General features: G+C 41.3%; 1 protein-coding gene across 1 annotated transcript in view; it reads right to left on the bottom strand.

Annotated features, from left to right (window-relative positions):
* prkcda (protein kinase C, delta a) overlaps positions 1 to 3,669 on the bottom strand; it is a 34,146-nt gene extending 30,477 nt beyond the window's left edge. Inside the window, exon 1 of the mRNA XM_023991437.2 lies at positions 3,533 to 3,669. The gene's annotated coding sequence lies outside the window, so the exon portion shown is untranslated. The remainder of the gene's footprint in view (positions 1 to 3,532) is intronic.
* Positions 3,670 to 11,515: the final 7,846 nt, after the last annotated feature.

Raw genomic sequence — 11,515 nt, forward strand, 5'->3', positions numbered from 1 at the left:
ATTAGTAGCATGTGAGTGATGGGTGAGCGTGTGTAAACTGCTCTGTACATTAGTAGCATGTGAGTGATGGGTGAGCGTGTGTAAACTGCTCTGGTATGTATCCTCTTAACCGCACATTCTTCTGTCTCTTACGTAGCAGGAGTAAAATAAACACAGACCGTACAAGTAGACGCGAAATGGATTATGGTCATTGTAGTTAATTATCATGTTTTCTGYGCTAACTATGTAAAACATTGGCCTGTTGGAAACTACAACTCACTACTATATCACAGAGTTCTGGCATGATCTAATTTATCTCCAGAGAAAGTGCAGTGCAGTGTGCACATTGAGCGCACATAAAAATWAAAAAAAACGAAATGGAATTCAAATAGGTTGGTCAATTATTTATTTTTTTAACTAAAAAGAACTGACATTTCGGTTAATCGCCCAGCACTATAATCTTGTCCACCAGCCGGTTCTCTCTCTCTCTGTATGTGGTAGCAATGAGCCTGGGGACGAGGTTATGGCTGTGAGCTCATACTCCTTTCCATATCGCTTTCTTTCTTCCTCCTCTCCCATCGCCTGTGTCCACCGTCCACCTCCCTCTCMAAACACTTTGTTTGTTGATAGTATGACAATCTAGTGAATTACAGCAACTGTGTTGAATAAACATCAGCATATTGTCCCAATGCAGTCATGCATTCACACATCATCCCCTTCTGACTCACAGACAGCTGACTGACAGCACCCCAGACCATGACATCACACAGCTGTGCTACAGTACACTGGCCATCTTTAGCCTGGCAAACTGTGGCAGAGCTTTTTAGTAAATGACGAGCGCAGACTGGAAACGTGTTAGTTACTAGTCAGCCATGGTAGCCAGGTGTATTTACAAGGCTGTAGATGATTCTATTACAGCACTCAACGAAACTGAGATAAATAAGCRTCACATATCCTATCAAATCACGTGGGTCTTAAAGCTGGAATCATTAGCAGTGAAACTGCCATGTCCATTTGCAATATCACAACAAAGACAGTTTTTCCCCGTTGGACATCATTGCACATGTGGTAAAACAGCAGAGTTTATATTCCGTTTTTGTTTTACCAATATGCTGGATGCTCCTCTCCTCCTTCCATAAACAAAACAAAAACAGTAACAAATGCGCCTGGGGCGACCATTGGCGCTGTTTCACCTAATGCGGATTCCAGCTTCAAACCGAACACTAATAGTGTGTGTGCGTGCGCGCATGTGTGGGTGTGAAACTGTGTGTTAGTCCAAACTTTTATGTAGAGAATACAGATCTGGATAGGGAAGTGAAGCATCATTGCATCATCACCCTGTGGAGATCAAACAACGCAACAACGGTAGACTCATGCTAGTAGACATGCAAGCACACACACCATACACAGAGACAAACACTTATAATAGCTGAGACCATCCCACTTAAAGCTTAAAGAAGCACATACAACCCCTCTGACACACACTAGTGAGACAGCAGTCCTGGAACAAGCCCCGACTATCTATGGCAGTCATGGTTATTTCTTTCACAGCAGACCACTTCTAGTAGACCCTGCAGGAGACAGACCCTGCAGGAGACAGACCCTGCAGGAGACAGACCCTGCAGGAGACAGACCCTGCAGGAGACAGACCCTGCAGCGAACAGCCCTGCAGGAGAGACAGACAGCCTGCAGGAGACACGACCTGTAGTAGACTGAGACGACCTGGACTCTAATCTCCTCTTCGTAACTCAAGGCTACTGGGCCAGTAGTGGACTGTACAATTCAGGGGTGCAACTTACTTGGGACATGTCCCCCCCAAATTCTGAAATTGCATTTTTGTCCCCCCAGTTTTATCATTAAAAATCTGATAAAAATGAGGCACGGGTGTGCTTTAGGACCCTGCGGGCGCCTCAGAGCAGTCTGGTAGGCTGTTTGGAGTGTTCATCTGACCTGATAAAAAAAAAAATGTCCCCGTCCACTTTTTTTTGTTACTATCTATAGTGCAATTTATCCTATAAAGTTGAAGTCTGTTACCAAAACCAACGGGCGAGAACAAATATTTATGATCTAACAGAGAGACCGAGATGAAGGGAGAGAGGGAGAGATGGATGAACGGAGAGCGAGCGGTAATGACTACAAGCCTTTCTTACACAGACTCATAACTCAAACTCTAATGGGGCCATTCAAAGTGACCACTATTGAGCCTGTTACTCTATGACATAACATCTCAGTGTAGTCACAGCCGAAGCCATGCAGCTAGTGAGCTGAACAATGGTCCAGGGGGGTATGATCTTCTTGATCGTGAGCAGCGCAAATAAACATGCATGCACACTCACACAATGGGCCTACACTCCAGGCAATGAAAGCCAAAGCGTATGGATAAAGCTGATCACTCTGTGATGGAGGATGCAACACAATGATCAGTCCAGTCTTTATAGGGGGACACAACAGAATAGGATATTAAAGGGTCACCTTTACTCATGCGCACGCCACCACACACACACACACATCACACACACACACACACACACACACAACACAACAACACACACACACACACACGCACACACAACACACACACACACACACACACACACACACATCAACACACACACACACTTCCTTTTGAGAAGAATGAGATCAGTGTCTTCAACATCATCATCTGATCAGTTCAAGTTGGTCAACAGCTGGGTGTGCAGTGATCATGTCTGTTTGCTTCATCTTTGCACTGTTAGTTGGATGTGAATGTCCTTCACCAAATTCAGTTGGCATTATGATTAGGCACAGTGGTGACTCACAATGCAATGCAACATGAAAGGGGGATTCCCTTAGCAAGCAAACGTGCATACAAAAGGGCCCTGGGGACCAAAGTTTCAGTCAAGTACCTTTGTTGTTTTCAACACAGTTATTAGCCAACAACAAACATGCAGAATTGGTCATGAAATGTAAAGTAATTGGGAAATGAACTGAACAGTGTTGATAAGTGGAAGCCTTTAAAACGGTTTCTCCATCAATGCCTTCCCACTGGGCACAGACGTCAATTCAACGTGTCGTGATCTTGAGAAACCCCTATTATGTACAGTATCATCACTCTTTTCTACAAATAGAAAATAATAGTTTCTTGATGTCTCATAATTGAGAAAAGTCTGGATTTATATGACAGTCTGTTCATAAAAAGACCCCGGCGTTTACAGTTTAGAAACATTTGAAGTATTTGTCAAGGCCAWCGTTCTCTTGAAGGATTCATTCGTCTCTTGCACGTCATGGAACTGTAGGCTACTGTGCAATTTTTTTATCTGGAATGTRGCGCATGTCAGTGCCCGCCATAATCAACAGATAACATTACAGTTGTAGGCTAGTACCCGAAATACTAGTACTCTATTCGCGCAAGCGCAACTACTAGTAAAGAGTATAAAGGCTATTTAAGCATTCAATAATCAACCCTGAAAAACTTCTCAAACTAGGTTGCAAAACGCAACAAAACCGAAAAAAGTTACAAAAATATATTTTCTCAATTGGCCGAATGACCGAAAGTCATTTTCCGTTGACTTACCTCGTCTTGCAAACGTGTGAATTATTTCTTGTTTCGTGAGTTTTCTTGTTCTTGTCTTCCCTTCAGTTTCTCGTCTGTGATTCCGTCGATCGAGGAAGTAAGCCACTGCTCGCTTGCTCTCAGGCTTCTCCGCAGACTGTAGCGAAGTGACGTCGACCATACACACACACACACGCACGCACGCACGTACTGCACTGCACTGCGGATGCAAAAGTCTTTGCGGCAACCCAGAATACACCGGTCCATGTCCTCTTTTGGTTTCACTGATTATTGGTCATCTCCTGACTCCTGTGTGACATTGAAGGATCAATTGTAAAGGCATCATAAAACATTTATGCCAATTGGTGATAATAATGAATTGCCCTCTTTTAACTCCAAGTTCTTCAACTCTTGGCTTTACAACAGTGCTTAGTCAAGTCTGCCTCCACTCCCCTATTGAATCTACAGTTTTTTACCGTGACTTTTTTAAGCCTTTCTCAACACTGGCAGCGCTGTGAGTATGTCTGTCCTAGATTGCTGTATGTTGGATGAGTATGTCTGTTCCAGATCGCTGTATGGGGGATCGTTATGGGAAAAAAACACTTTTCACATGTGACATTTCCACATGTTTTGCACAGGTGAAATCATCTAAAACAATGTATTTTTGGAACACTTCACATGTGATGATATTTCACATGAAGTTTCACATGTGATCGCATAACCTTTCACAAGTGAATTAAAAATGTTCACATGCAATTTCACAGGTGATGCCATGCAATCAAATATAGTTGTTATGATACACACACAGTGCTTTTTTAAAAACAAATTTGACACACTTTGAATATGTTTACAGGAATAACTATTTAACATGTCCTTACCTGGGATTTGAACTCACAAATGCTTGGAACAGTGCATTTCAACCGTCCTGCTATCCCACCATGTCTATAACTGATTTAACCTTTATTCCTACACTTTTGGACTTCAAAGTACATCCCAGCTTTGATAAAAATACACAAAAGAAAAATTATTATTTATCATAGTGATTCAGGTGTAACATTGAAACAGATTAATATGCACCACCAACATTATACAGCTACACTTAGAAAACCCTCAAATTGAGGAAATAAATAAATGTAAGTGCAGAGATGTATTGAATGTGTATACAGACTTTGTGGCAAAGCAGATAGGTCAGTGTACCTCAAATCCAGAGGATGTGAGTTCAAGTCCCAGGTGGGGTCATACTTTAGCTGAATAGCGATAGCACATAAAATTGCACATGTAAAAAAAGTAACCCCCAGGCTGTGTAAGGGCTATTTGACCAAGAAGGAGAGTGATGGAGTGGTGCATCAGATGACCTGGCCTCCACAATCACCCAACCTCAACCCAATTCAGATGGTTTGGGATGAGTGGGACCGCAGAGTGAAATAAAAGCAGCCAAGTGCTCGGCATATATGGGAACTCCTTCAAGACTGTTGGAAAAGCATTCCAGGTGAAGCTGGTTGAGAGAAAGCCAAAAGTGTGCAAAGCTGTCATCAAGGCAAAGGGTAGCTACTTCAAAGAATCTGAAATATGATTTTTATTTGATTTGTTTAACCCTTTTTTGGTTACTACGTTATTCCATATGTGTTATTTCGTAGTTTTGATGTCTTCACTATTATTCTACAATGTAGAAAATAGTGAAAATAAAGAAAAACCCTGGAATGAGTAGGTGTGTCCAAACTTTTAACTGGTACTGTACATGTGCATGTACATTCTTCTACCCAATATAGTCAATTTAATGCTGCATTCGTAACAATTTGGGAGGTGGGAATTTACCAGTTGTGAAGTCGTCAATACCAGTTGGATGCATTCATGTGCTTTGAACTTGTTGAGAAATGCTGATTGCCTAATGGCCAACAAGCTGCATAAACCATAAACTAAAAGTACAGCTATCATGCTTGTAAACAAATTACAGTGTTCAAAAAACATATTAATATATTGCTTTTTATTAATAATGTTGTGTTGTTGCATTTTACCTGCCGAAAATTATGTTCTAAAGGTAATTTCCTTAGTAGCTGACGTCAGAGGTCAGCATGTGGGAGAAGTGGGAGCTCAGGATGATAGACAAGTTTGCCACTAGTAATTACCAGTTGGAGGGCTGTTCAAGTGGATTTCACCCAGTTGTATGTGTTAATTCCCACTTTCAAAAGAAAAGGAGTGTCACGCCCTGATCATAGAGAGCTTTTTATTCTTGTTATTATTATTATTATTATTCTTTATTTTATGTTGGTTAGGTCAGGGTGTGACTAGGGTGGGTCATCTAGGTGATTATATATCTATGTTGGCCTGGTATGGCTCATATTTTCTGTGTCAACAAAATCAATGTTCTGCCATGGCCATCTCAGTCGCCGGACCTCAATCATATCGAAAACCTGTGGGCTGAGTTGAAGAGGGCAGTTGACAAGTGCAAACTCAAGAATGTGAAGGATCTTGAAAGGATCTGCATAGAGGAATGGTCCAAAATCCCTCCAAATCTGTTCCTTAACCTTGTCAAACATTACAGGAAAAGACTCCATGCTGTTATCCTTGCCAGAGATGGTTGCACTAAGTACTAAATGAGGAGTGCCAATAATTATGAAACCTTGCTTTTGGTGAAATGTATTTTGTATTAAATAATTGTATGATTTTGGTGGGTTCCATTGAAACATTTATAAAGTACAGTATTTCTCACATGTTGGTATTTTGAGTTTATCTCTATAATTATATTGTTTATATTTTTTTAAGTATTGTTTGTGCATTGCCAGTCAGGGGTGCCAGTAATTTTGGAGCCCACTGTATCTATGTTGGCCTGGTATGGTTCCCAATCAGAGGCAGCTGTTTATCGTTGTCTCTGATTGGGGATCATATTGAGGCAGCCATTTCCCCATTGTGCTTTGTGGGATCTTGTCTAGGTATAGTTGCCTGCGTGCACTACATTGAGCGTCACGTTTTGTTTTACGCTTTATTGTTTTTTCTTTGAGTTTCTCTTCCAAATAAAGAGGATGGAAATATATCACGCTGCATCTTGGTCCACTCCTTATAACGATCATGACAAGGAGAGCCGCACACCCAGATGCAATAATTTTATAAACTAATAACCAACGTTTCGACAGACAAGCTGTCTTCATCAGGGTATAAATTCCCACTTCCCACTTGGTTAAGAACACACGCTGCGTTCACGTCAGTAGATGCTCCTCAGAGGAGGAAGGGTAGGACCATCTTCCTCAGTGAATTCTATAAAAAAATGTAAATGGTAAAACTTTWAAAAAGTTATCCTTTTCAGATAAAACTATACTAAACATCACCAAATAATTGATTAAAACACACTATTTTGCAAAGAAGGTCAACAAGTAGCCTCAACAGCACTCTGTTGAGTAGCACCATGGTGTAGCCGGAGGACAGTTGGCGTCAGTCCTCCTCTGGGTACATTGACTTCAATACAAAACCTMGGAGGCTCATGGTTCTCAGCCCCTTCCATAGACTTACACAGTAATTATGACAACTTCCGGAGGACGTCCTCCAATCTATCAGAGCTCTTGCAGCAGGAACTGACATATTGTCCACCCAATCAAAGGATCAGAAAATGAATCTAGTACTGACAGCATAAGCTACAGCTAGCTAGCACTGCAGTGCATAAAATGTGGTGAGTATTTGACTCAAAGAGAGAGAAAGACAAAAGTTGATCAGTTTTGAACAAATACAWTTAGTCCAAAATGAAGGAGAAGCAAGAGAGAAATATATATAGAGAGAAATTGTATTTTTTTTCACTTTCAGTTTCACTTACTTAGCTAGCAAATACAGCTGCGAGTTTAGCCTACTGAAACGCCCTGCTCAAACAGAGGGATGCTATGTTAGCTAGCTGGCTAAGACTATCAAACACAACACTGGAACACTGCCAAGTCAAGGTAAGCTTTTGGTTTTACAAGTGTATTGCCACCAGGCCCACCGGTGCAACTGCTTACACTGTAATGTTACTTCATGATTGTAGCGCGTTTACTAACGCATTAGTTCTATTAGCTATGCTGACTATGACGTTACTTTAGCTAATATGGTGACAACAATGTAGGCTGTGTGTTGTGCATTGAAGTCCACAAGGGAAGGGAAGAGGTGAGAGGAGGAGAGCGCACGTCAGAGGTAACAAAACGGCGATAAACATACTCGAATTTCTCCAATAGAAACTCTTGTTTGCAACTGTTGGACTAATGATTACATCCTATATCAGCAAGATGCAGGCAAGAGTGTGCAAGGCGGTATGGAATTTCACACTCAAATTTGTCTCTCGACCTGTGTTCTGCAATTGTTGTAAGAACTTGTGACAATAAAGAGCTGCAGTGTGACAAGGTTGCTGTGCATTTTCCAGTAGTTTAATGGCAGCTGGTTGACAAGAAGTTCATTTTCAATAACTTACTGTAAACAAGTTGCAAGCGGGTTCTTGTAAAATTCACCTGTAGCTAACCAATTACACTCACTGACCTGAGGGTCTGGTAGGCAAGTGAGTATACTCTTGAGACCTGCAATTATTTGGGGTGAAAAAACATGTGACCAAGATTTTTTTTATGTGCAAAATTGTCCTCCGTAGTGGTCATTAAGACGTAAATATGAAAAATTGTACATTACCGTCAATGGGTACAGTAGGTGAAAAACATAGTTGCGGAATCTAAGTGTCACTAACTTGGATGACACACCTTTTTAATGGGAGACCAAAAAGTGTTAGCTAAAAGCTACATCTCCAATAAGCTACACCTGCAATCTTCTGCCGCTGCTACAGTATGCTACCAATCAGCAGGTGATGTACATGTTGTCAACAGAAGAGTCAGTGAAGGTACAGTAGGTTACTGGCAAGGGTTGTTAGTAGCGGTGTGTGTCTTGTAGGTTATTGGCAATGTTTTTCCAGTATTAATGTGAATTTTACAATGACTTACTAGGTAAGAAATGACAAATTCACAGAAAAGAATTGCCATTAATTTACTTACAAAGTTTGCAGAAGAGGCAGTATCAAAAGAAATGCATAATTTGCATCGCCATAACCAACTGCTACAACACTTCCACTGACGGTTGGCACAAATGCAMWTTTTTTTGACCATGCCCCGAAATATGCTAATGTTCCCTACTAGTACATTGCCCCCACTTACAGTTGAAGTCGGAAGTTTACATACACCTTAGCCAAATACATTTAAACTCAGTTTTTCCCAAATCCTGACATTTAATCCTAGTAAAAAGTCCCTGTTTTAGGTCAGTTAGGATCACCACTTTATTTTAAGAATGTGAAATGTCAGAATAATAGTTGAGAGAATTATTTATTTCAGCTTTAATTTCTTTCATCACATTCCCAGTGGGTCAGAAGTTTACATACATGTCACGCCCTGACCATAGTTTGCTTTGTATGTTTATATGTTTTGTTTGGTCAGGGTGTGATCTGAGTGGGCATTCTATGTTGTACGTCTAGTTTGTCTGTTTCTGTGTTTGGCCTGATATGGTTCTCAATCAGAGGCAGGTGTTAGTCGTTGTCTCTGATTGGGAACCATATTTAGGTAGCCTGTTTTGTCATTGTGGGTTGTGGGTGATTGTCTATGTGTAGTGTCTAGTGTCAGCACTATTTGTTATTTAGCTTCACGGTCGTCGTTTATTGTTTTTGTATTAGTTTTGTTAAGTGTTCTCTGTCTATTAAAATCAAGATGAACACATACCACGCTGTGTATTGGTCCTCCGATCCTTCTCGAATCTCCTCGTCAGATGAGGAGGACGAAGACAGCCGTGACACATACACTCAATTAGTATTTGGTAGCATTGCTTTTAAATTGTTTAACTTGGGTCAAATGTTTTGGGAAGCATTCCACAAGCTTCCAACAATATGTTGGGTGAATAATTTTGGCCCATTCCTCCTGACAGAGCTGGTGTAACTGAGTCAGCTTTGTAGGCCTCCTTGCTCGCACATGCTTTTTCAGTTCTGCCCACAAATTTTCTATATGATTGAGGTCAGGGCTTTATGATGGCCACACCAATTCCTTGACTTTGCTGTCCTTAAGCCATTTTGCCACAACTTTGGAAGTATGCTTGGGGTCATTGTCCATTTGCAAGACCCATTTGCGACCAAGCTTTAACTTCCTGACTGATGTCTTGAGATGTTGCTTCAATATATCCACATAATTTTCCTGCCTCATGATGCCATCTATTTTGTGAAGTGCACCTGCAAGCCTCCCCCTTTTTCCTCTTAACATAACGATGGTCATTATGGCCAAACAGTTCTATTTTTGTTTCATCAGACCAGAGGACATTTCTCCAAAAAGTATGCTCTTTGTCCCCATGTGCAGTTGCAAACCGTAGTCTGGCTTTTTTTATGGCGGTTTTGGAGCAGTGGATTCTTCCTTACTGAGCGGCCTTTCAGATTATGTCGATATAGGACTTGTTTTACTGTGGATATAGATACTTTTGTTGCTGTTTCCTCCAGCATCTTCACAGGGTCATTTGCTGTTGTTCTGGGATTGATTTGCAGTTTTCGCACCAAAGTACATTCATCTCTAGGAGACAGAACGCGTCTCCTTCCTGAGTGGTATGACAGCTGCGTGGTCCCATGGTGTATATACTTGATGTACTATTGTTTGTACAGATGAATGTGGTACCTTCAGGCGTTTGGAAATTGCTCCCAATGATGAACCAGACTTGTGTAGGTCTACAATTTTTTTCTGAGGTCTTGTTTGATTTATTTTGATTTTCCCATGATGTCAAGCAAAGAGGCACTGAGTTTGACAGTAGGCCTTGRAAKACATCCACAGGTACACCTCCAATTGACTCAAATTATGTCAATTAGCCTATCAGAAGCTTCTAAAGCCATGACATAATTTTGGGGAATTTTCCAAGCTGTTTAAAGGTACAGTCAACTTAGTGTATGTAAACTTCTGACCCACTGGAATTGTGATACAGTGATCTATAAGTGAAATAATCTGTCTGTAAACAATTGTTGGAAAAATTACTTTTGTCATGCACAAAGTAGATGCCCTAACTGACTTGCCAGAACTATAGTTTTGTGAAGTGGTGAAGTGGTTGAAACACTTAGGTTGGAGTCATTAAAAATTGTTTATGTAAACTTTCGACTTCAAATGTATATTTCAAAGCGCACTATACACACAATGCCCCATAAAGATAAAGCAAAACCATTTTTTGTTCAATTTTTGCAAATATATAGAAAAAAATATATATATATCACATTTACATAAGTATTCAGACCCTTTGTTGAAGCCCCTTTGGCAGCGATTACAGCCTCAAGCCTTATTGGGTATGACGCTACAAGCTTGGCACACCTGTATTTGGGGAGTTTATCCCATTATTCTCTGCAGATCCTCTTAAGCTCTGTCATTTTGGATGGGGAGCATTGCTGCACAGCTATTTTCAGGTCTCTCCAGAGATCGGGTTCAAGTCCGGTCTCTGGCTGGGCCACTTAAGGACATTCAGAGACTTTTCCCGAAGCCACTCCTGCGTTGTCTTTGCCGTGTCCCTGTCACTGAAAAACATCCCCAAAGCGTGATGCTGCCACCCCCATGCTTCACTGTAGGGATGGTGCCAGGTTTCCTCCAGACATGACGCTTGGCATTCAGTCCAAAGAGTTCAATGTTGGTTTCATCAGACCAGAGAATMTTGTTTTTATGGTCTGAGAGTCCTATAGGTGCCTTTTTGCAAACTCCAAGCTGGCTGTCATGTGCCTTTTACTGAGGAGTGGCTTCCATCTGGCCACTCTACCGTAAAGGCCTGATTGGTGGAGTGCTGCAGAGATGGTTGTCCACAGAGAAAATCTGGTGCTCTGTCAGAGTGACCATCCGGTTCTTGGTTACCTCCCTGACCAAGGCCCTTCTCACCCATTTGCTCGGTTTGGCTGGACGGCCAGCTCTAGGAAGAGTCTTGGTGGTTCCAAACTTCTTCCATATAAGAATGATGGAGGCCACTGCATTCTTGAGGACTTTCAATGCTGCAAACATGTCCCTCGACACAATC

This window comes from Salvelinus sp. IW2-2015, linkage group LG1 (assembly GCF_002910315.2).
Source record: "Salvelinus sp. IW2-2015 linkage group LG1, ASM291031v2, whole genome shotgun sequence".
Lineage (NCBI taxonomy): Eukaryota > Metazoa > Chordata > Actinopteri > Salmoniformes > Salmonidae > Salvelinus > Salvelinus sp. IW2-2015.